The following is a 24109-nucleotide window of genomic DNA, read 5'->3' as shown; positions in this document are numbered from 1 at the left end:
CCGCTAGACAGTGACCAGTTCTAGTAAAATATATAGCAAGTTCTCTTCCAGTTCCTATATACATTTTATTTTTCTCGCTGTTCGTTTTGCTTCAGGAAGATATCGAGCGGGTTAAAAAGAGCGGAGGTTTTTGTTAGCCGGAAAAAAGGTGCTTGCGTCTAAGAATTTGCGTCTACTGCCCCATTCCTCTTCCAGTGGTGGTGCTGGCACAGCGTTGGGGCTTGACAGCCTGTGTCCTTCGCTGTGCGCAGGGCCTGCACGGTACCCTGGGTGACGCGCTGGCGACGCGCGCCGCGGACCCCGACGGGGCCGGCACCGACGTGGCCCGGCCGGACATGGGACCCGGCAGTGTGGACCTGTCGGACCTTCGGCGGCGTTACTCAGGCCGGCTGCGGCACTCGTTGCTGCTCGCCCTGCTGGCCGCGCTGGTGATGCTGGGCCTGGCCTTCTTGTTGCTCGTGCTCCTTCTATACCCGCACGTGAGTACCGCCCGGACTAGACTTTGTACGTCTAGTCCGGGCGTACAAAGCAGGAAATACTCAGCCAGCCTGCGACGCAGGCTATTTGTGCGAGGTCGCTCTAGTTGCAGACGGTGATTCGTGGCTCTGCTGTGTTTGAAAAAGTGCACATCACTGTGATTCGTGGTTTATATGCAAAGGTTAATTGTAGCGTGCTGACCAGCAGTTTCTCAATCGTAGAATGCTTATGGCGAGAACTGTTACAAGGCCGCCACAATGTGAGACGCATATAGCCTGCGCACTTCAAATTGAAAATTTCTAACTTCGCTACTACAAATGATGTGCTCTAGCGAAATGAGCGCAAAGCGTCCATTTCCCTAGAAAATATCATTTTCTAGAGCACAGGTAAAGAAAGTTAATTTTGGAACAAAGCGCAAAGTTATCTTTATCTTGCTCCTTTTGAGCTATCTTTCTTTTTCTGCTTTCTTTTGAGCTAGATGAAAAAGCTCCCAAATGCTCACGTGAAACGCATCTTGGTAACAGAAAACCTATTAAGTACAAAGCGGGTCATCGACGAGCAACATCGAGCACAGCTAATGCCATTCATTAGCCGCTGTTGGCAATCTCTGCTACGTGCCTAACATTTGCAGGCATAGTTCCGTGCAGGTAAAATTCCATTACTCCTAACGTCCTGGATAGGCCGTTCGCAGACGCATCAGTGTACGGGTTACTGCCTTTCGGATTTGGCTGCACATACCTCCCACTAGCAAGTCTTATTGTTATTATTATTATTGTTATTATTATTATTGTTATTATTATTATTGTTATTATTATTATTATTACACCCAAGCTCTCGCTTGGGTGTAACGAGAAGCGTTGCTATATATATCTACTGCCTTTTTTGTAGTCTTGGCCGTAACTGCCGGGCCCAGTCCCAAAAGCCTCTTGTTAGCTTATGACGGGCCTGAACCATATTGTATCATCTACAAAGTGGCAATAAACATCATTATTATTATTATTATTATTATTATTATTATTATTATTATTATTATTATTATTATTATTATTATTATTATTATTATTATTATTATTATTATTATTATTATTATTATTATTATTATTATTATTATTATTATTATTATTATTATTATTATTATTATTATTCAAGCATTTTGTATATATTTCCCTTCTGCATTTCCTCCTGTCTATTATTATTTGTGGTTTGCGCATTGTTTTCGCATGTTTTTATTTATATTTTGACCTTAACACTTGTATTCGTACTTGCTATCGCTTTCAAGGTTTGTATTTATTCATTGCATTTCACTCTATTTTGTTCTTTCTGGGGTCTCTTGAATGCTTCGCTGTGATAAGTTCTTCAAGACAGGCGCCACATTGATTTCATTCTCTGTGTTACTTATTTAATCATTAAATTTCATGTGTCACTTGTTTATTTTTTTTTCTATCTGTATGTGTGAAACGTGTGTGTGTGTGTGTGTGTGTGTGTGTGTGTGTGTTTTATTTTATTCTTATTTGTGCTGAAGTAGCAATACCATGTAGTTGTCCCTGCGCACAATAAAATAAAGATTGAATGATTAATAATAATATTATTAATAATACTTTACTATTATGAAACTGGGCGGTACAGCAGGCGAAAGAATCTCAAAATTCATTTTCTGCCAGATAATAGCTGCGAAATATTAAAGAAACACTCATGCAACCGGATTCAATACTGGAATTGGCAAGCTTTGCGACTGACGACAATGCGGCTGTACACCGCCTGGAAACGAAAGTTAACGGCACATCTGATGCCTTGGTTCGCTCTACTCCAGCGATTTGGAAGGGAAAATCATTTGAAGCACGCGAAGAGCTGAATCGACTCATAAGCAGAAATCATTCCCACTGTGACCCCTTCTGGAAGACAAAAACGAAGGCATGGGAGGAAGGGTAGAACTTTTATTGGATGAAAGGAGAAAATTTTTGTGAATTTATGAACAAGAATCAAACAACGCCTTTCGTTGGAACCTTTAAACAAGGGGAACTGGAAAACGTGGTTTACTCAGCATGTGTTTTTCATTCTGTGAACTACCGGATTTTAGCTTAAAAAAGAGTTTGGATACAATTCTGAAGACAGTTTCACTGTTGCGAGTGTGAATATTTGAAGTCTGCGTAGATACTGGAAAAGTAAGTTTACAGCTGAGTCGGCATCTGTCATTGCAGATGTTTTTGTGGTAACAGAAATCGATGCTCCTCAGGCTTTCCTCGATGCGTTTAGCTCCCAGGGCTATTCCATACATTTGATACCCTAAGCTGATGCTTGTTTTGTGCATGCGGAACCTCTCTTCGTCAAAGTGTGTAAGCGGTCTTTTTCTGTGCACCTATTATCACGTTATTGGTTGCCCTAGTGCAGCCTTCCAAGATTCTTGTAGACCTTAGTGAAACTTTGCGACAGTGGAGTTCAGTGGACCAAATCTGTGACTTCAGTATCAACATATTATGCCTTGGAAAAGTGGAAGTTTGGGATTATTTATCCACGCTCTCTGCTGAGAGTCTGTAATGTACATTTGCAGCTCTGCTAGAGTGCAGTTAATAATAAAGTAGTGTAATCTTATTTAGACCATATTGCGAACGAACGAACGATAGCAACGTACTCAACCGCTGTCTGCCAACACAACGGCGTACCTTCCTGAAGCGCGCAGTCATTCAGCCACCTTCTGAGCAGAAGAAGTTTCATCTAGACGGGCCTGATTTCATACTCATGCTGGGGCGGGCACTGTTAAGTTAGCTTTGAAGGCTGAGGTGTCAGCGGCGAAGAAGTGAGCAAGACCGCAGCAGTTCCGAGGTAGCAGGATGGCAAACATTGACGTCGCTGTCAAGGTTCGTACCCACTCTCCCAGGGTTTGCGACTTCCCCGTTTTAATTTATGACCTGAAGCACTCAAGTCAGTCCGCAACGACTCTGAGCGGCTGTCGGCACAGGCCAGCAGCTCTCAAAGTGTCCACAAGAAGGCTGTCTCCGTACGGCGCCGAGATCGCGAGCGTATATTGCTGTCTCCGGCGGACGACACTCATGTCACCACGATCTTTCACGTATATTGTACCGCGCAGAATGGCACTGGAGCTTGTTCGCCGCAAAGTGTAGTCAGAGTTGCTCCTCCCGCAGCTTGTTTCTTGTCGTCTATCTTCGTGTCAGTCATGTGTGTAACGGTCGTGCAAGTCCAAGAATCTTGTTTTTGGCAGTAATCCGTGCGTGGTCAAATAGATTGTTCCATTGAAAGACGAAGGCATTTCTCGGAGCATTTGTGCATCAGACATTTCTACTTTTCTCCGAATTGTGCGCATGTAGTGCTCTTGGTTTGTCCTTTGTCGCTTTTTATTTCGGTATAAATTCTCCTCGCCCGTTTTATTTCTTTTAGGTGCCTGAATATTTAGCGCCTGAATGTTGCGTTGTAAATAATGCCTTTTTCCTCTAATTCCCTTTTTAAAAGTCGCGTTCTTTGTACATTGCATTTGAATGGCACTGCATGCTTTGTGGAATAATTGCGTGCGACGATGAACTGCAACTCTGCCACCGACACCGAAAATACCTCGGACACGTCGGCTGGCATAGCTTATCTTAGGCCGCCGCCTAAGATAACGTAAGATAAGATAGCAACAGCTTTGAACGAACTACCTCTCGCGCAACCCTCCTGCTTGCAGTTATGCTTAGAATAGAGTGACTTTCTGTGCAGTCTTCCGCCAACATTGCTGTTTTGATTTGTCAAAGCAATTTTCTGTAAATGTGATATGCCGGCAGAGTGGTTTGAAACGAGCCCTGGATACCATGGGTCAGTTTCTCCACCAGAAAAAAATTGTTTCTTCCCAGGTAGGCAAGTTCATCGTTTTTTCAGTTCTTCATTTGAGCAGGTAACCTATCCCACTAGTCTGATATTGGTCGTTTTTCTTTTTTTTTTTTTTTACGGTCTGGCAGCGCAGGCGTTTTTTCGGCTGCTTTGTTGCGCTGGCATCTGCCGAACTGGCTTCGACGTTCCCTGCAAGGGATTGTAAATGGCAACGTTTCTAGTGTAGGCTGTCGACGAGGCGTCATGCTGTAATAATGCCGCTTATTTATACGCTTCACTTCAGTGTACATTCGCTAACTGGCTAGTAATTTCTCGTCCATACACGGTTGTTGTTAAAAAACAAACGCTTATTTGCTGCGCAGGAAACAAAAAATGTTTTGCTCAAGGCGTCTTGGCCATTAGTTTAAACTGTTTTAACAGGAGCTGTTGGCGGGCTGGTTGGTGAATGTCTACTGTTGTCATGGTGAAATTGCGCAACAAACACGACACAAAAGTAAGAGGGACACGTAGCACGGGACGTGCGCTCGTCCCGTGCTACGTGTCCCTCTTACTTTTGTGTCGTGTTTGTTGCGCAATTTCACCATGACTACAGTTTAACCTGTACTGGTGTATGTGCTAAATATCGCTGATACTGTATGTTTATGCACTGGTGTTTGTGCGAGCCTGTATTAGGCATTTACACGCATAGCAATACCTATTCATTGCAAATGTGTAGTCAGCCGCTCCATTATTTTTGACAAACTAGTTAGTCGCGGTTTCCTGCGCCACTCACCAGTTGAGTACTTTGTTGCAGTAGACATGCGAAAGATGTTGGACGGTCTCACAGTGTTTGGTGTGCACCCAGGAGCACCTGTGCACACGATAAGCTATGTTGGACGATGGTTCTTTAGCTGATAGTGCGACTGCAAGAGAACATGCCATCATATTACATCGCTGTTCGCTGCTGTTCAGAAAAGGCTAGAAGAGAATGTCAGAAAGTGCTGAACTCGCAGCATATTTGTCAGTCACGTGTCAGTTTTTCGTAGCCTTTTGCCATCTTGTTCGCTTTACGAGGATGAGATGTTTTGATGTTTTAATTTATCTTCGTTTCACTCTAAGGAAGTGGCCCTGTTCGCAGTGTCATTGTCAGCTTTGTCATATCTAACAGACGTATGCAAATGCATTTTGGAGATATGAAAATATGTGATTCGCGCTCGCTTGATCCACGAGGATGCGGAGAAAATAAATAAAAAAATAATAGGATCAACAAATTAAGCGCCTTTTTAAGCTGTGTTCTATCTCAATGCTTTGAAAGCGACCGAGAAGTATGTGCAAGACATTGCAGTTTCGTGCATGTTATGGCGTGGTATATACAGGAGCCATCAAGACATCTTGGTGAAGGAAAACCCACTCTCGAATGTCATAGAGAATTGTTGGCTACATTTCTCGAAAACAATGCCTGTAAATGAAGAGGGTGAGAGGTATTTAGAAAAGACGCTGGACCTTAACATTATGCAAGGAGAAACTAAACGCTGATACCAAAGCTCAACCGCCGGGAAGATGCGAACAGGAGAGGACTCTTGATCAACTGACGCGAATCAAGTTGTCGTTCTCGTTAACCAACAAGCTATTGCCCCACGTAAAATACCGTTGTTAAGCCTGTAGAACGTGCCAGGAATAATGCAGCCCGAAATGTGCGCACTTCACGAGAGGCGAAGTAAACGCTCAGCGTAAGGACACGCAGTTGCCGCAGGGCATAATTTGTGATCAGCAAAATTAAATCCTTTGTTGAGGAGCAACCATTAAAGAGTAAAGACGAACGTAGAGCAGACCAAGGTGATGCTCAACAGCTTCGGAAAGGAACTGTAGTTTACAATCGGTAGAGAAGCGCTCAAAATGGTACGAGAATATATCTAGTTTGGACAGGTAGTAACCGCAGATGCGTACCACCAAAGGGAAATAACTAGGAAGATAAGGTTGGGATGGAGCTCATTTGGCAAGTGCTCGCAGATTATTGTTAGCAGCTTACCGGTATCGCTCAAGAGGAAAGTATACAACAGTGTCATCTTACCGGTAATCACGTATGAGGCTGAAAAGTGCAGTCTAGCGAGAAGGGTTCTAAGTTGAGAACAACGTAGAGGACTATGAAATGAAAAATGGTAGGTGTAAAGTTAAGAGATGGGAAGCGTGCAGAGTAGGTCAGATAAATAATTCAAGTTACTGACATTCTAGTGGAAATCAAGAAGAAGAAGTGGGCATGGGCAGGACATTTAGTGCGAAGAGTGGACAACCGATGGTCGCTAAAGGTAAACAATTGGATTCGAAGGGATGGAAATCGTAGCAACGGGCTCAGAAAGTTAGGTGGGCCGATGAGGTTAAGTTCGCAGGGGTCAAGGGGACGCAACTAGCACAGGACCTGGTTAATTGGAGGAATATGGGAGAGCCTTCTCCCTGCAGTGGTCCGGCTGATGATGATGATGATGATGACGACGACGATGACGATGATCAGATTATTCGTGAGGACATGTTCTGATAACAGCTCCTGTGGATGCAGTTTATCTACCGTTCTTTCGATCCACAGTTTAATTCGCTCACTTAATTAACTAAGCCTTTAAACGTTCACTGACTTCAATATTGTCCTTAGTAATTACACATGTGCTTCATTAATCACGATGGCGATTGATGATTGACAGTTCGTGCGTACACGTCCTGTCGCAGACTGTCAAGAATACGCTGCGTCCACAGCTTCCGATGACATGCTCTGTCCACACCACTCATGAGCCGAGAAATGCTTTCGGATTAATAATTTTTGCGAATGAATATTTTCAAGGAATACTCTATGTGACGGTAAGCCTTAAATGCAGTGTTTTAATCCAATTTCAGTCTAACTGCATCAAATGATTTAAAGCCTGAATAAACAGAAAAAATGATACGACCTTTCAATAATTTTATGCTTAATTCTAAAGATTCCGAAAGGTTTTAGCGACTTGAATGTCTATTCAGGTCAAACTAGGAGGTCGGAACATCAGATGAAGCTCCAGAACGTCTTTTATCCTACGCATGTTTTTTAATGGACGTTATGTCGGGTGAGGATGAACTCTACCTGCCACGCAGAGATTATTTTGCATGAATAGCTTGAGCTCTTCTTACTTAGCGCAGGATTCAATACCTTAGCGTAACAGGGGTTAATGAAGCCCCAATTTACTCTACAATGCAGCAGCATAAGTAACAAAGTACACTGCCAAGCGAATACGAGCGATGTTTTAGCAGAGTGGAGTATATATATTGCCCCCTTGGGCAATGACTGGAGAGGACAGCATTCGGGGTCTACTTTCGGGACAGGTCAAAGGGCCATAATTTCTTTCATCTTTCGAATAAATTAATAAAAATAAATAAATAAATAAATAAATAAATAAATAAATAAATAAATAAATAAATAAATAAATAAATAAATAAATAAATAAATAAATAAATAACGTTTTGGTAGAAAGGAAGGCGCAAAATACGAGTTTGTAGTCTTCCAATACGGCCGGGAGACCATTTTCTCGGAGCGTTGCACTGTGGAGATCAAATGTTGCTTTCCAAACCAGCGCTGATGCGCTCGAGCACGCACCGCCAATTTCGAATTCTCCTGCTTTGAAAGCTTCAAAGCTTGTGTCCCCCTCGTTGGTCGTCAGCATGCTTCGCATAAAGCATTCCTTTGAGGCCTTTTGCGGGGAAGGAGCGTTCTCTGCATTCCGCACAGACATGCACGTGTGGCACGCCATCCTGGCTCCGGCACGGTTCGTGCTCCCGGCATTTCTCGTCTTCCCGGTTTCTGCCGCCTTGTATCGTCGGCGGAACGAACGAGCAAGCTCGACTCGAGGTGCGCTGCTTTCATTTGTTGTCTTTCGAACGTCCACTCGACGAGAAGCGAAACAAAAATATGCAAGATGCGAGTGATGCAGGGCTTCGCGTGATGCCCCTTTAATTCGCTCCTCCGACTTTATTTTGCATAAAACACGCGGCGCTCTGCGGCTCCCATGTGCGAAACACAGGATGTTTCCACAAGAAAAACAGCCTCGGGCGGGTAGTAATCAAGACGTATGCCGGAGACGCCAGCTCAAAGCCTCGCGGCATTTGCTGTAGGATCCTCTGCACCCGCAACACCGGCCGCACGAGTCGGATACTGAGCTGTGGACGTCGCCTTCCGTCACCCCTGCCCCAGCAGCGGTGCACGGACTACGGCTTACGACGGCGTCTTTCTGGGCTGGTGTTCGAGACGCCGGAAGATAACGCTCGGGTGGCTGTATTTTCTGCTTAAGTAACAGCGTTCTCGCTAACTTTCCTCTGACTCGGACAAAGAAAATGTTTCGAATTTTCTCTTTATTCACCTGCCAGGGAAAGTGTTGAGTGAGGGGAAGACAATGAAACAAAAATCAAGACTTCGTGTTGTATCCAACTTTACAGGCGTACCAGGTACGCAGCAGTGGGTCTTTTCTTGTGACCCCTTCGCAAACGAAGCAATATCAAATAAGAGACCACGCCATTCATTTCCGTACACGTTTGTGCGCATGGGCGTGAAGTCAAATGCTAAAGTTTAGGTAATGCAATACCTGTGGAAAGGTTCAATGTGTTTTAGAAGCCCCGTGCCACAAAAGTAGATCGCAGCACTAAGCTTCCGGACAAGATATACATTTTTGCGAGAAAAGTAAAAATAAAACAATTGGTATTCTGGGTGGCGGCTGAGCACAAACAGAGGTGGAAGATGCATTTCAAACATTCTTTTTGTCTCGCACAGACCGAATTCCTAGCCTATACTTCTGTAAGAAAAAAAATTTATGGAGATTTAGCGTATATTATCGCGTATTGAATGCGGTAGCCAAGATGGATGTACTGGTGTCACTGTCGATTGTCTTGATTCTCTCCGGTCCCCTTATATTCGTTGCTCCTGGCTAGTTGCACCTTGAGCTTGAAAAATGACTTTTCAACCCCCCTATCAGAAGGGTCAAAGATACAGTGGTGAAGATTGCTTGTGAAGTTATACCTTCCAAGATTTTCGGATGTGGACAACTTTGAGGTGTGACCAGCTTTGTTCTCCACTGTATTTCCCGATACAGCGACGTTCTGGCGGGAGAACAATATTCACCTAACTTTGACACCCTTCTACAAACCGACGCGTCTACGTATCGGAGGTGCGAAAAAATCTAACGGCGACGCAGGGAGCGCCGATCGGGTTTTTTTTTTTTTTTTTGCGTTCAAGTTGCGAGCCCCAACTGCAGGATTAATTATTTCAACCAGCTGAATATTGCACGGTGGCTCAAATTTAATATTCGCAATTGATAGCATGCACCTCATTTTCGTGCGATACGTGCGTTGAGCCCAAGTTGCACGTCCTATCCTCAACTGATTTTTTTCGTGTTCTTTCCCCTCTTCCTTACTTACGACGTGGACCTCTTCGGCAGTTTCCATGCCATTAGCCGCAACCTGGTGCAGCAAAGCGATAAAATGTGCTCCATTGACTCTGCTCCCGATGACGCGACAAATTAGGAGGTTTGCCTGTCTCTCGCGGGGCTATTGCTTTCTCTCTGAAGAAAGTGGAATCAACGTCCTCTTATTTACCCATTTCTGCGACATCGCAGCTCTCCAGTATGATTTCAAAAAATTTCGGCTAGATAGTTTTTACTCTCTTTTGAGCATTAATTGTTTTCACCACCACCACCACCCCCTCCGTAGCGTCCCTCTACTCTTAAATCCTACCCAGCTTATAGCTCGTAACTTCATCATTAAAGTCCAAAGGAAGCAACTCTATAGGTGCATAAAAATATATGCCGCTTGGAATGGGACGTTGTATAATAAAGGAAATAAAATGTTCATACTTTGTTACCAAGTGCATAATTCAAAATTCGCTGTTTCATAAGTAACGTACAGGTGTTGGAGGTAAACCTGGCACCAATGTTAAAAAATTCGCTTTTAGAGGCAAAAAGAAGGCATCTCGACACTGTATTGCCAGCGCTGCGCACCTAAGAAACAGGTGAATCACGTTAAAGTGCTTAGCAAGCTAGTTAGCTGAACTCCAATCGTTTAATTTTTAACTGTCACAGATAGGTACCTGGCTGAAAACAGACATTTGCAGCTGGCCATCAGTTGCACCTGCATCTGATTTTTTCTTTCCTTTTTTTTTAGAATTCTCAAAACGAAATTGTATTTGTTGTGGCTAAAAGATGATTGGTCATTTCCCGCGAAGTTCGTAAATCGCGCGTCAGCTGTGTACACGTACACAGCGACGTATGTAAGCCAAACGGGGCACTCCATTGTGCACGGACCACGTGACCTGTTCTCCGCTACTCACTGCTCTTGCTGTGGAGGGGACGAACGGCACGTGACGCAGGCTCCGCGGAGCGGCGTCCACGGGTGGGTATCGAGCGATTTTCCAATTGCGTGAGAAATAAATTAACTTTATTCTGCCACAATGCCATCAGTAATCACGTTTTAAAAATTCTAAAATCTGATATGGCTTTTGATAATAGTCAGTTACAAACGTCTAATTACGTACAGGTTTTCGTGCAATGTGATTCACCTGCTTTCAGGCATCCCCTACTATTATTAATATTTTGCCAATAAAGTCATCCTTTTATCTCGAGGTTTTACTTAACTATGATGAGCGTCTCCCAAGCATCTGGTATATTCAAGCCGTATAAGGCATCAGGTAGTATGACTTGTTACGTGAAAAGAAAGATAAAAAAGAAGGAAAGACGAATAAATCCTTCCTGATTTGAATGTTTCATCCATTCCAGTCGAAAGCCGCACTAAAACCGTTGCAGAAAGGATGGCAGAGATATGCTGGCAGAGATAGCAGAGATAGCAGAGATAGCTGATTGGTCTGTAATTTTTAAAATCTTTAGCGTCCCCTTTCTTATGAATGAGGATAATGTTTGCATTCTTCCATGGTTCCGGTACCGTCGATGACACCAGGCACTGCGTATACAGTGTGGCCAGTTTTTCTAACACGATATCCCCCCCCCCCCCCCCCGTTCTTCAAATCTGTAGTTATCTTATCCTCTCCAGCTGCTTTCCCATTTTTAATAGTTTCTAATGCTTTCTTGACCTCGTCCTTCGTCACTGGTGAACGTCTGACTATTTTTCTCTACCGCCAATCTCGTTACGGTCTTGACTTCTTTGGCTACTGTAGAGATCTGTATAGAACTGCTTAGCTATTTTGACTATCTTGTCCATATTCGTGATGACGTTGCCCGCCTTGTCCCTTATCGCATACATCTGGTTTTTGTCTATGCCCAAATTCTTCTTTACCGCTTTAAGGCTTCCCCCGTTCTGGGCCAAGACAACACCAACGCGACTCTCGTCTGCATTCGAATAAGATCCTATTGACCCCTGGCGAACCTAAATGATTGCTTGAATGGCCGTTCTCCGATGATTGGTTGCGAAATGACAACATGGCACACGATTAGTTTTTTTTTTTCCTTTCCTGCCGGGCAACTCCTACTTTCTATTTGAACGCATCCAGTCCTTCTTATCGCCTTTCTGTCCGCTCATTTTTGTTACTTAAAAGGGCGGTATAGTTAATGCATTAGCCTTCTTGCCTGCTAAATTTCATTTTAATTCAGCGCGTCAAATTTGACGATAACGCTTGAGAATTTCGAGGCTAAGGCTGTCAAGATCGTTGTGACAAGTTCATTCGCGTCCGGAAGACAGACCGCCTAATGGAAGAACCTGTCTTCTAAACGCTCCTCGTTTCGGCTGCTTGAACAAGAATGAATTGGACAGAGCGACTAAATTTCGCCGTTAGACTCGCTGAAAAAAACTCGCGCTCTTTCCTTACGAGTTACGACCCTACAAGTCGTGCTCCTGCTAAGCCGGGAAACTCTTTGCGTATCTCTCACTGCTCGTCCACTTTCTTTCTTCCTTTCGTTCTTGCTGTGGCAGTAATGCCTTTGAGCTGTTCCCTTTCTTAATATTTGTTTTCGTGTGTGTCGCCAAAGCTACAAGGCTGGACTAATTGGCACTTTTGAGTCAACCTGTAATGAGAGTAGACTACGGGATTGCTTGGCCTGTGGCTTTCATGCTCGGCGAGAACACACTTTATCGCTGATGATAAAACACGGCGAGCAGCAATGGGTCTCCCAAGAAAAGCGAGACTTGCTGCCGCAAATGAGTGCACAGCACAGGAATCGACTGCTACCTCTACGACTGCATAAAAACAATGATTGCAGTTTGTTCGTCGCTTTGCGCCACGCTTGCTTGCTTTCTGAGGCCAGGTCGCAAGGCAAACCCCCTTTCCTACTGAAGATAGCGCGATTTTTTCTGCTGCTGTGAGCGCAGCGGTCGGCTACAGACAGATTCTGAGTGCGTTGTCACTTGATTTGCCATGCTTACCTAAGTTAATGATCTTCGGCAATGTAGTCGGAGCATTTTCATTAGGGCGAAATTTTAATTCTTAAAATATTTAAGATAATTCAGATTATCGTCTAAATTTATTTGCTGAGTACACCAGGAGGTGGCGTAATGATTGCGCGAAAGATTGCGATTGCATGAAGTTTTCTCGCCTTATTCTGATAACTTTCTGATAGCTCTAGTACGCACGTTTCGTAGCTACGTGTGATTTTTTTCGACGACTTATAATGGGGCTATCGGTTAGGAGAGCGTAGCAGTGTCTCAAATCGCGTTTTTGCGTGAGAAAAATGCTACGAACGAGGATGAGGTCATCTCATTGCTGATATATTATTTTCTTCTGTTATTTGCCCTTAAAGGCTCCGAGTGCCGTATTATTTGCGGAGGAAGCAAGTAACCCAATACAATAAATTAGCAAGAGAATGAGATAATAGGCTTAATAAGCCGCTACTATTTTCAACACCCATTTCTATGCGGGGGGATAGCGGCACGGCAACAACTCATGCAGTCCTGTGGGTGTTTACACAACACGACGCTTCCTCCGACGATTAATCTGTACGTGTCCGTTTTTTAACACTTTCTCGAATATCAACTTCAATCATGCGCTCTGTTTCTTGTGGAGGAACTATTACCCACTCTTACAGTGCTTGACTGCCAGTAACGCAGAAGAACGCAGGACGGTTTAGTGAAGCAATCGCTTCGAAGCCTTTGGAAAACTGGTGGCGCAATAGGTCCCTGGCTTCGAAAAAGGCCACCGGCCTGCGAAGCAGGAGAGATAGGAGGTCCTCTGGCGTGCAGTTCAAACTCGTGAGTGATTGCAGTGGCTGTAGGCTCTAATATGGCGTCAGAAGCGCTGCCCTTGCTGCCCGAAGCGTCGTGCCCGTTGATGAAATCGGGTCTCCCTCAATGCGCGGTCCACAAGGATTAGCGCCTTCAGCCAGAAAGCAAACTTAGCGGAGCTCATCAGCGGCGTGTCCAAAGGAAGTGCGACAGCCACTGCCCTCTCTTCTCTCGGGAATGCTCGAAGAGGGCTGCGAAGGTGCCTGCATCCTTTGAAATTGCGCCGATGTCCTTGACCGACGCCGCCTTTAGAGAGGGAGATCTGCAAGGGAATCAACGCGGGAGACGTGTTACGACTCGTGTTTACTTCTTCGAAAGCTCGGGCTCTGACCAAGGCTCGAATTCGCAAAGTTACAAAACGTAATTGCCAAGCGATTTCGCACCATGTGAGATTTTAGCGAAGTTTCTTTTTGCACGCGCTAAAGTTCATTGCCCTCGCTCGGCAATGTTTTCTTGTTTGAAGTTCATCCCCAGACTTAACTAAAGAAGTGGCGGTCGTCCGGTTGAGGGCCTTATCGCTATAATCGTAACCGGTTTTCACATTCACGGTATACTCAGGGCCAGATAGGCGATGTGCACTACTTCACAGGTCAGGGGTGGGCCTTAAGCCGGCGGTGTATGCTTGCCACTGCAGTTTTTTAACAACGCGATGGAATATGTTCGAAACGTCTTGGAAGCATCAGATGAACAGCGCACTTAAATATGTTGCATACAGATAGCGTAATATCAGCGCGAACAAAACTGACGAGGAACTGGAACGCATCCAAGGTATTAGGAGCCACCGATGAGGGTATCAGTTTCAAAGTTAACCCGCTCTCTTTTCAGGAACTTCACTGGTATAAAAGTCTATTTAATACTTCGTGTAAAAGGATTAAAATACGAAACAGCAGTTTCTTCGGACGCTTCCAACGCAGAGAACTCCAAATGTTGTTTTATACGTGTGAATATTGTCACGTGGTGGTGACCAGGGTCGATGACACAAATGAAGAGTCGATGATTGCACTGAAGAAACTCTTTATTGGGCTGACTTGCGCCCGCAAAAGAACTAAACAACTCGGCAGCGGCGATAGCAACAAACATGCTCGTCGATCATCGAACAAAGGAATGCCCGTCGCACTCGTCAACGTTCAATTTAAAGGCTGCTAAGAGCAATCTAGATAACGTCGGAACTGCTACAAGGACAAGCTGGAACATTGTATAAAGACACACGAGTGGCCGAAATCTTCGAGACAGATCTCGGTGCATCTTGCGCTACAACGAAACTGATAAACGTGCGTCCCGCGACATCGAGCATTAACAAACAAAGAACACAGACCTGTTACGCGATCCAAAATCAGAGTGATAAGGCCGCATGCCGGCGGCTGTTATAAAACGACAAATACAGTTTGGAAGGTTTCGCGGCACTATATAGCATAGCCTGGATTAGAATTCCCCAAACCATCCATGACGCGAAGAAATTGGAGAGTACAGAGAAAAGCGTCAAGGGTTGTGCGTGGTCATTTTCCATGTGCGTCCATTCGAAATCGGAAATGATCTGAATGAGGCGTTCTACACGGACGATATGAATGACCATAAAAACACACTGGATAAATACGTGTCTGATATTTACAACGTTGCTGGCCCATTGGTACAGAAGGGAGCAGGGGTGCATATTTAACGCAGGTTCTATAAAAGCCCGAGCTATCTTCTAGACAATACAGGCGCCTGATCGCGGAAATTAGTTCAGAAGCTTCACTTGCAGTACGATACTGCAAGCGAAGTTCATGTCACGCGTAAAAGTTCAAAGGATGCATAGTGTGTTTGGTATCTTTATCTGGAATTCCATTCTGGCGCGATATAGTCGCACAAATTTGTTTCGCAGAGTTCGTGGTCGAGGAAGGTTTTGGTCTTTCTCGTTTATAAGGCAGATTGTACTGCGCTACTTAGAGCGTTAGCTCCACTTCTCCCACGCACAAACCTCAAAGTCAATGGACAGAACATTTTCGACATCGAACTCTCGCGCTGTGCAGCAAACATCATCATTGTCCCAGGCACGAGAGGACTATGCTATCGCAGCAGCCCATCACGCCTCATGTAAAACTGCAACACTCCCTCGCTCTGTGCGTTGACCATATTCATACCCATCAAGTTATATCTGCTCCGCTCCTTCAATTAACCTTTGTAAATACGCCATACGCATACGCCATCTCGCTAAAGACAGAAACCGCAGCCGCGCCATTCAGGCTTCCGAGGCCATCGAAGAACGAGAAGTCAGGCTAAACCGTTGCCGAATAGCTTACCAATCGCGGAAGAGGGCCAACATCGAAACGGCAGCAGTGACGGCGGCTGTGGCCGATGGTCAACGCTAGTGAAATTTGATCCACTTTTCCACCAGGGGGAGGATTGACCATCGCCTATCGACTTCAGACAAGTCCACTTGTCGAAACGTTGGCTCGACCTGCGTGCTGAGGCTCCCCCCCCCCCCCCTCCCTCCACCTATGTTCAGTGCTCTTTCATACCGTGTTTCAAAGGCAGTTTCCTGTGGCGTGCAAGATGAGGCCGTGTTAGTCGCACGCTCCTCTGTTAAGTGTGCACAACTGTCCATCTTTATTTTTAAAGTAACGCCGAGGCGGCTGCTTTCCTTCCGTGACTAGACTCAGAGCAGGCTGCAAGCCTTGAGATCAGTGCAAGAAATGTATATTCCGGGCTCATTGTGACCGTCGTCCTTTAGACTGTAAGACATGACACCACTTACGTTAAGTAACATCTTTATTTACGAGCTTTGCAACGCTGAATTACTGAGCAAGTGATTTATCGGAAAGGAAATCGCGCTATATGAACGTCATCCTTGAAATGTATTTGTTCGTTACATTCTTTGCCGTCATCTAGTTATTGCAGTAGTCACACCTGGATGGTCCTTAAAGCAATTATTCAGTGTCGAGCACTCTGCAATAAAAAGCAAAAAAACAAAAAAAAAAACCTTACGTAGTAACTGTGCACAGAAAAAAAAAGCTTTTCACCGCATTAGTTTCAGCTCCTAATTACATCCACATAAGAAGCGCCTCCCGCACTTTCTTTGCGTTTTGAGTTTATTCTGTGAAACTTTGATATCTAAGCGCACTAAGTTAAAAGAGTACGAAGTTGAATCCGCCTCTATGCGTCAACTACCATGCTGCGCGCTTACTGCTGTGTTCATTAGGGATGAACACCAAAAAGTTCTCGACAAATGCTAAATGAAGTTAGCGTCAGGCTTGTATCATGTAGCAGCGTTCAGTATTGCTCAGTTCATAATTTCGTTTGTCGGCAGCGCGGGATACACAGCCTTAAGTTGATTAACGTTGATTACCGGCGCATCAAGAGATGCGCAGAACGAAAGTTAAAGAGTAAGCCACAGTTTCCGCCATCGCTTTGAAGTAACACATTAGCACCATGCACTAAAAATGTGATACTGAGAGATGCTTTCAGTCTAACTGCGCCTGTGAATGAAATATATGGGTCGTACTGCAGCATAGCATTTGCACTTTGCTGCCACGCGGAAAATGCGTCAAAATCTCGCTTCGGACGAGCAGGCTTAGTGACTACTTGAAACTTTCGTTTGATGTCAGCTCAGAATGAGATGGGAATGTAAGTCGTGTTTTCAGTTCGTCATATATAGATGATGGCCTGAATTATTCCAAAGTAGACACTTTGTTCACTTTTCAGGCTGCACCGCCTGTCACCATTTTGCAATGAGCCGTTGTTGGCAAATATCAGGTCGCCAGATTTGGCAAGCATTATTGCAAAAGGAAAGCGGGAACGGCGGTAAGATGGCTGCGTTAATACTCTGGCAATTTTATTTCGGTATATAAGGGCACAAATTCCCCTTTAGAGTGTGTATGTCTAATTAGTGAGGCGACGGGTGCATGCAATGTACTGGATACCACACAGCTTGATTGCCTCGGGCAATACTGCTGTTAGCAAATCAATCATGAAATCTTTTTGCAGTCATTCAATTTTCAGAAACCTCGCATAACTATATACTTACAGCAGCGTCCAACAGCAGATAAAAGGTTTTACCTAGGTGCTCTTTGCAATGTGAGAAAAAGAGCTGTACGTACATTTGGTGAAATCACCATTTTGTTTACCTTTCGCCAATAAATAACGCGTCTATTCGCACTTCACTGGTTGCCACTGTTTGCGCCTTGAAAACTGAGCCCATTGTTTTCAACAGCCCAGAATCGCCTCCGCTTTATTCCAGTGGTAGAGTTGACATTTGAAACCGCGCCATCCTGAAACAGTGACTAAATCCTGAAAGCCACGCCACAGGCTCTGAAATCACTATAAAATTCAAAATTTCCAACAATGCTACCAAAATAGTTGTGCATTGCAAATTATATTCTCGACCGGCATACTTAGAAAAATGTGACATCAAGTTTGAAATTCTATTCAAATGAGAAGCTATGGAAAACAATTTTACTATTTTCAGAGTACCAGCAAAAGTCCCCTTTTTCGACAGGAGTGCCTATATCGGATATATGAACGTGAAAAAAAAAACAAACGCGTCGTTTACTTCGCGTCTTAAGAAGTTTGACCTTTCCCTGAAACCTATAATACATTTATTTAGTGGCTTCTTTGTTGCAACTTTAATTGCTTTGTATGTTGAGGGATAAAATCTCTAAAAGGTCTGGAAACCGAATATCACTGCGCCAAAGTGAAACTGTTCTAAGTGAGCTGAACCCTCTCTCCCTAAATAGCTCGGCAGTGAAGCCTTTAGCCTGCGCTCGTTTGAAAAATTATTCTGTCAGAATAATGCTACCTGTCGACCTTTGTGAAAGAAGACTGGAATGTATGTGTACTCCGCTCAAAATAAATGGCAATCACTCAGTGTTTGAGAACTCAGCTTCTAAGAAGAACGAACGCGTATTTAATGTATACACTTGTATGCAATTCACTTATAAGATGTTAGAGGACTTGGTAAGCATGGTTGGCTCTGGCTATATTGTGCTTGTATTGTCACGTTCAGAGATTTATCGCGAAAATGCACGGCAGAACAGAGTTCGATGAAGGTAACTGTCCGAGTTCTGGAAATTCCGCCGTGCGCTAGTAAAAAAAAAAAAAAAAGAAAAAGGCATATTTGATGAGCACTTCCTCTCACGACAAAAAGAAAAACAAATTACTTGATCCTTCGTCCTCACACATGTAGCACCCAAAACTCAGGCCACAACGTAACTCAGTCTGCACGGATATGAAATGACCCTTTTGGAAGTCCGCCAGCGAAACGTCAGCTACGTTCAAAGGGTTGTCGCCTTTTCTCCGAATTCTTTAGATCATCGGCAATATTGAGATGCACACTAATGAATGTTGCAACCTATAAGTCGCCAATCTTGGCGTATTCTCACCTTAATATGAATGCCGCACCGGCACGGAATAGCCATGCCAAGCTCTGTCCGGTGACGTATTTTTAGCTAATCTCGATCTCATGTTATTGAAGGGGTCGGCAGAAGGGAGCTTCTTGTTATATTATGGACAATGACACAATGACTGGCGCAAAGAGCGGATATATTGAGTATTAGCTATAAAAAGCAATTGAAAGGAGAAAGAAGTGGTAGACACAAATCCAACATCACGGACTTTCAGCTCAGTTAGTCCAGGGGCAGGTGTAACATGGCATTGAAAATAATAATATCCAAGATTTACTAATCAACTCGTAATTAGTTATTATGGGTCCTCGAGGAATCGAAATATTAGAGGAGGACTGTTATTAGCTTAGAGATATTCTTGACACAGCATAATTTTCATACAGTTTTTAAATTCGCCCATAAAAGAATGTGAATACCGTGCTGAACGGTGGCTGCGATTTCAAGAACCATGGAGGCAGAAGGGAGACATGAAGTGCGCGCCAGATGAGGAGTGCGCGAGGCAAGCTCTTGAAAACGCAATCTTGAGACGACTTAGTTGCATTCCTGTCTCATGAGCCGGTGTCTCTCTTGTGCAGGGTAATAATGGGCCTGTCCTGCCATGGGACGGCTGGTGCTCTTCTCAATGGGACAAACTCACAAGAAATGTTTGGTTCAAACCGGATGAATCGTGAACTGATGCTCCGCTAAAGTTTCATTTCCTCGTCTCTGCCGCGTTTAACCTTTTTATAGAATTCATACGACTCGTTTGGCTTCGTACGCAAATGCTATCATTGGCAGCATTTCTTGCCGTGGTTGGCGCACGATAGCCTTAGTTGGTCATGTGCCATAAAATGTAGCGCATGCAGAACTTTCTTGTAAGCTGCCTTTTTTATACCACAATAAAAAACAGCTCTAGAAGATGGCACTACAATAAAAAAAAGGAAAGTGACGAATACACAATATCCCTTCGCGTCATTCTCTGAGAATCTCTTAGGGTGAACGGGCAGCGCACGCCCTGTTGTGGTTGCCAGTACACTAACATTACTGAAAGGGGGAAGAAAGCTTCATACAGAATTAACCGATTGTTTACATGAGGGGTTGTCTAGAATTAGGTACAAGTTAGAGCGAAAAACAAAAAAAAAACATGGCAGGAGATTTTAATGAGAAAATCTGCTTCAATTCAAATCTGCACATTAGCGAGGTGCGCCCTTATTCTCGCATTTGCGCGCTACATCAACGGATGCGGTCGAAAATTGCAACAGGCGGCCCAAGCCAGACGGGAAGGCACGTGTCGCATGGAAGCGAGAGACCTTGCGAAAACCTCCCTCGGAAGGGCACGCTATGCAGGCGCTAGCTCTAAAGCTGTGACGGGCATGGCGTGCGGGGTGCGTGTTACACGTTCTGCAACGGCCGACTGTATACGTCAGCCGACATTGGTGACTGATTATACTGCCTCCTTTGCGGGAAATAAATATTAGATATCGATTTGCGAACCCAGACACTCTTTGAACAGACATGGCTGGCACGAGCTTCAGTTCATGCTCTGGTGAGGATATATGAGCCTGCTCGTACTATTCTGAGGCTTATAGCTAAGAGTAGAGGAGTCGACGCGTGAGCTACGATGAGCATAATGCTGCTTAGGCCTCTTTACTACTCTTTATGAGCTGTGTGGGGTTTACAGGAAAGCACTGTCTTTTCTGTGTGTGCATGTGAGTGCTGCTCTTGACGGATGCCCGTAGCGCACGCAGCGTGTGAGGTGAAGCTGTAAAGCCGCGCCATGCATGGCGTGTCAGCAGCACTGACAGGAATTGGCAAACCGCGCTGAAGTAATGCTGTTGGGCCGACTGCACGGAAACATTTTGCATAGTGATAATTTTCGACGCAGGACACCGCCTCAAGTGTTTCCTCCTTAAGTTTTGCTAGATTCTGACATTACCGACTTCCGGACAACTGTTCTGTTTTATTTTTTTCCTCACTTTCCTGACACTGACGTTTTACGTCAAAAGAAGCTTTCTCGCTTTCAATTCTGCGCGTATTTTGGGACAGGCTGCTGAGAAAAAAATGCAAGAAACACCATCTAACAACCACACAAGAGTTTGGGTTAATTCAAACAGTTGTTTGCGCTACGCAACGGTTTTCTTTTTAATGCTGTGTGTCCATGCACAATGAGGCCGCACTTATCCAGAAGGACTTGTCTTGGATTGGGCGAAGCAAAAGCTGCTGATAAAGCTTGGCTTCAAATCCGCTAAAAGTACGGCGGGGGGACTCGGGCTGACGAATAGCAGCTGGAGGGTTCCTAAGGTGTACTTCCTGCAAGTGGAATATGATTACAAGTGGAAGCCAACCATTTGCAAGAAGCTGAAACTCAATAAATAAGAAAAATGAGAAAGGTTCAACGCTGCTGAACGAATGCGGAGCGAAAACAATAGCTGCGAGTGAGCGAGCATTCTTCTTTTCCTTCTTCTTCTTTTTCTTTTTCTTCTTCTTCATCTTCGTCTGCTTCTTCTTTTTCGTGGCTGTTCAAGTTCATTCGTGACTGCGGCCACGGACTACGCGACGAGCTGAAACCTGGCATAGTATTGCTTTCGCAATAAGAGAGAATTCGTGTAAAAATGCCCACCTCCTCACCTCCTAGCAAAAGCCTTGCGACCAGAGTTCACTTGCTGTGGGCTGAATGTTTGATGTAGCGCACCTCAAGCAGCAAGCTTCTCTGCTGCGACAAAAAGCCATCTCCTGGCATTTCAAGCCCCCCTGATCTTTAATGGCTCCGGGGTAAGTATGATATGCGGTTCAAGAGGAGAGCATCTGGCTTCACGTCTTGTGTCCAAGACGCACACTGCTGAACAAAAGTAAAGAGAGGACGCATTTTTCTACGGTTGTTATTCTTTTTCTTCTATAAAAATGCGCGCCAGACAGAAGCACTCGGGAAAACAAGGCATGCATATTACGGCCGGAACTCTGAAAATCTTTAAAAAGCCGCTCACTTTCTGAAAACGCTGGCATCCAGTTTTGTCAATTTGCGTGGTCTTTCCACTTTTGAGGAGTACTGTATGTACAGTAAAATGCGTTTTTGTTTTTTGTTTTTTTCGAAGCTTTAAAGAGTGTCAGTGGTGAAAGGGGCGGGGGAGGAGGGAGAGATTCTTTATCAGAAGAGACATGCGCTCTTTCAAATGCAGTTCTTGCACGTGCGAAATATAGTTGTTGATGGATTACGGGTGAATCAACAAAGTGCTGACCTTCACGGACTACTGCAGGAATCCGACATCAAGATCTGGGAAGTTCGCTTAGAACCAAAATCGACCCATCACAAGCCGCATATATAACAACAGAATTCCAGACAAGCTCGATACCAAACGTACTGAGAGAAAGGAAAAAAATTACGTTCATAAATTGTCCCGCACGCGTTAATCGAACAGCACAGAACTGAATGTATTACAGCATGGACAATACTCGATTACAACCGAGCATGTCACCGGCTTCTTTACTTATGTATCATTGTTAGAAATAATGAATTGGTCGCTTTTTGTTAATGATCCACCCACAAGATGGCGAGCGGTTGCCTCGTTGCAAGGCAGTTCCTCTTCTTTAAAAAACAAAACAAAACAAAAACGTTTGCTGTCGTATCTGAATACAAATGGGAAAATACCTCCTCAACGTCGGGCTACTCTACTCAAAATATTTGTTTTGGAGAACAAAGCGCCCACCTTGAATCGGCCAGGGAAGTCTGGACGAACATTTATAGTTCTTACGTCTGCCACCATTACTGCGTGGCGCTGCGCTGAGCATGGCGCCGTGCGGCGCTTATGAGAGCGCAAGAAGCATTTTATTGATAAGATGTTGCTGTAAACAAGGCGACTACGGTCATGATAATTGCGCTGTTATGTGCTTTTGTGTTTGTGCTAAAGGCATCGGACATGAAAAGAGCGGTATCTGCACGTCAGTCACATGAACGCGCGCCATACGTAGCAAGATAGATAGATGGATTTATTGAAAGGAAAAGGCAGAGAGGTTGGCCGGAATAATTCAAATCTGGCCGGCTACTCTGCACTGGGGAAGGGGAAGGGGAGAAGAAAGAAGATCATGATGGGTGACGATGTGGGAGAAGGCACATGAGATTCATATCTACAGAAACAGAGGCTTGCTTTACAAGCGCGAATCAAGTTCGCTGGCGCATAAAAAACGGCAAAGAGCACGCACTGCCTGGACACCCTTCCCCTTGTCCTGCCAAGCGCCATACAGCAGTTCCTCCGAATGAGGCCTCTTATCCAAACGCTTCAAAGAAGCGGCTAGCAGACTTCTTTCGCACGCATACGTTGGGCACACCAATAATATATGGTCCACAGTCTCTGGGATGCCACAAGTTGAGCATTCCGGCAAGCCCACCTGTCCAATTAAAAGTAAGTACTTGAGCGTGAAAGCCACATATAAACGAAGTCTATGTAGCAAGCATGCCTGATGACGCGGAATATTACACTGAACATAAAATTTTAATGTTCGATCGAGTCTTCTTAAAAGAATGTGTCGGTCGTCAGACTGGGCCCAGTAAGCTGCTGTAGCATTCTTCATACAAATCGTAAGAAGGCACGGCGTATCCGCTCTTGAAAAAGGCACAGCTGTTTGGAGGCCATTGATGAGTGCGCTTTTCGTTTTATCATCAGCCTCTTCATTCCCATGGAGCCAGTTGTGAGCAGGGATCCATTGAAACATTATCCTGTGGCCTTGCAGCTGGGCAGATGTGAGGGGCTCCATAATGTTTAGTGCCAGGGACCAGAGGTGGGCAACCTCATGAGGTTTCGACCTCATGAGGTCGACCTCAACCTCAAAATGACCTCAACCTCACGGAGTGAGGTGAGGTTGAGGTGAGGTTGGCGACAGCTCGAAATTTTTTGAGTGAGGTCACGAAATTGGACCTCAACCTCACGCGTGAGTTCGAGGTTGAGTGAGGTCGTCGTTGTGTGAGGTCGAAATTGTGAGGTCCAGGCTTTTTGCTGTTGCCATGGCTTACTTCGAAGAGCGCCCCTTTTGACGCGGAGTTCGAGCGTACTGCCGCGGTGGGCCCGCCGACTCTTGGTGTTCGGTTACCCCCGTTCGGACAACCGGATGCCGCGACCCGAGGACGCTTCCCTCTGGTCTTCTTGGAAGGAGATTTTTTTTTTACTTCACGAACTTTTCGTGCCTCCCGTCCGCCACCCCCGTTTCCTCTGACTTGTTTGTGCCGCCAGCTCAAACACCAAGGAGCGCGAAAGCAC

General features: G+C 44.8%; 1 pseudogene; it reads left to right on the top strand.

Annotated features, from left to right (window-relative positions):
* The first annotated feature begins 253 nt into the window (after nt 1–253).
* LOC146202690 (uncharacterized) overlaps nt 254–24109 on the top strand; it is a 303761-nt pseudogene continuing 279905 nt past the window's right edge.

The sequence above is a fragment of the Amblyomma maculatum genome, chromosome 1, assembly GCF_055883805.1.
Source record: "Amblyomma maculatum isolate TAMU_Amacu chromosome 1, ASM5588380v1, whole genome shotgun sequence".
Lineage (NCBI taxonomy): Eukaryota > Metazoa > Arthropoda > Arachnida > Ixodida > Ixodidae > Amblyomma > Amblyomma maculatum.
The sequence above is the reverse complement of the archived record's forward strand: the minus strand, read 5'-3'. Positions and strand labels throughout refer to the sequence as shown.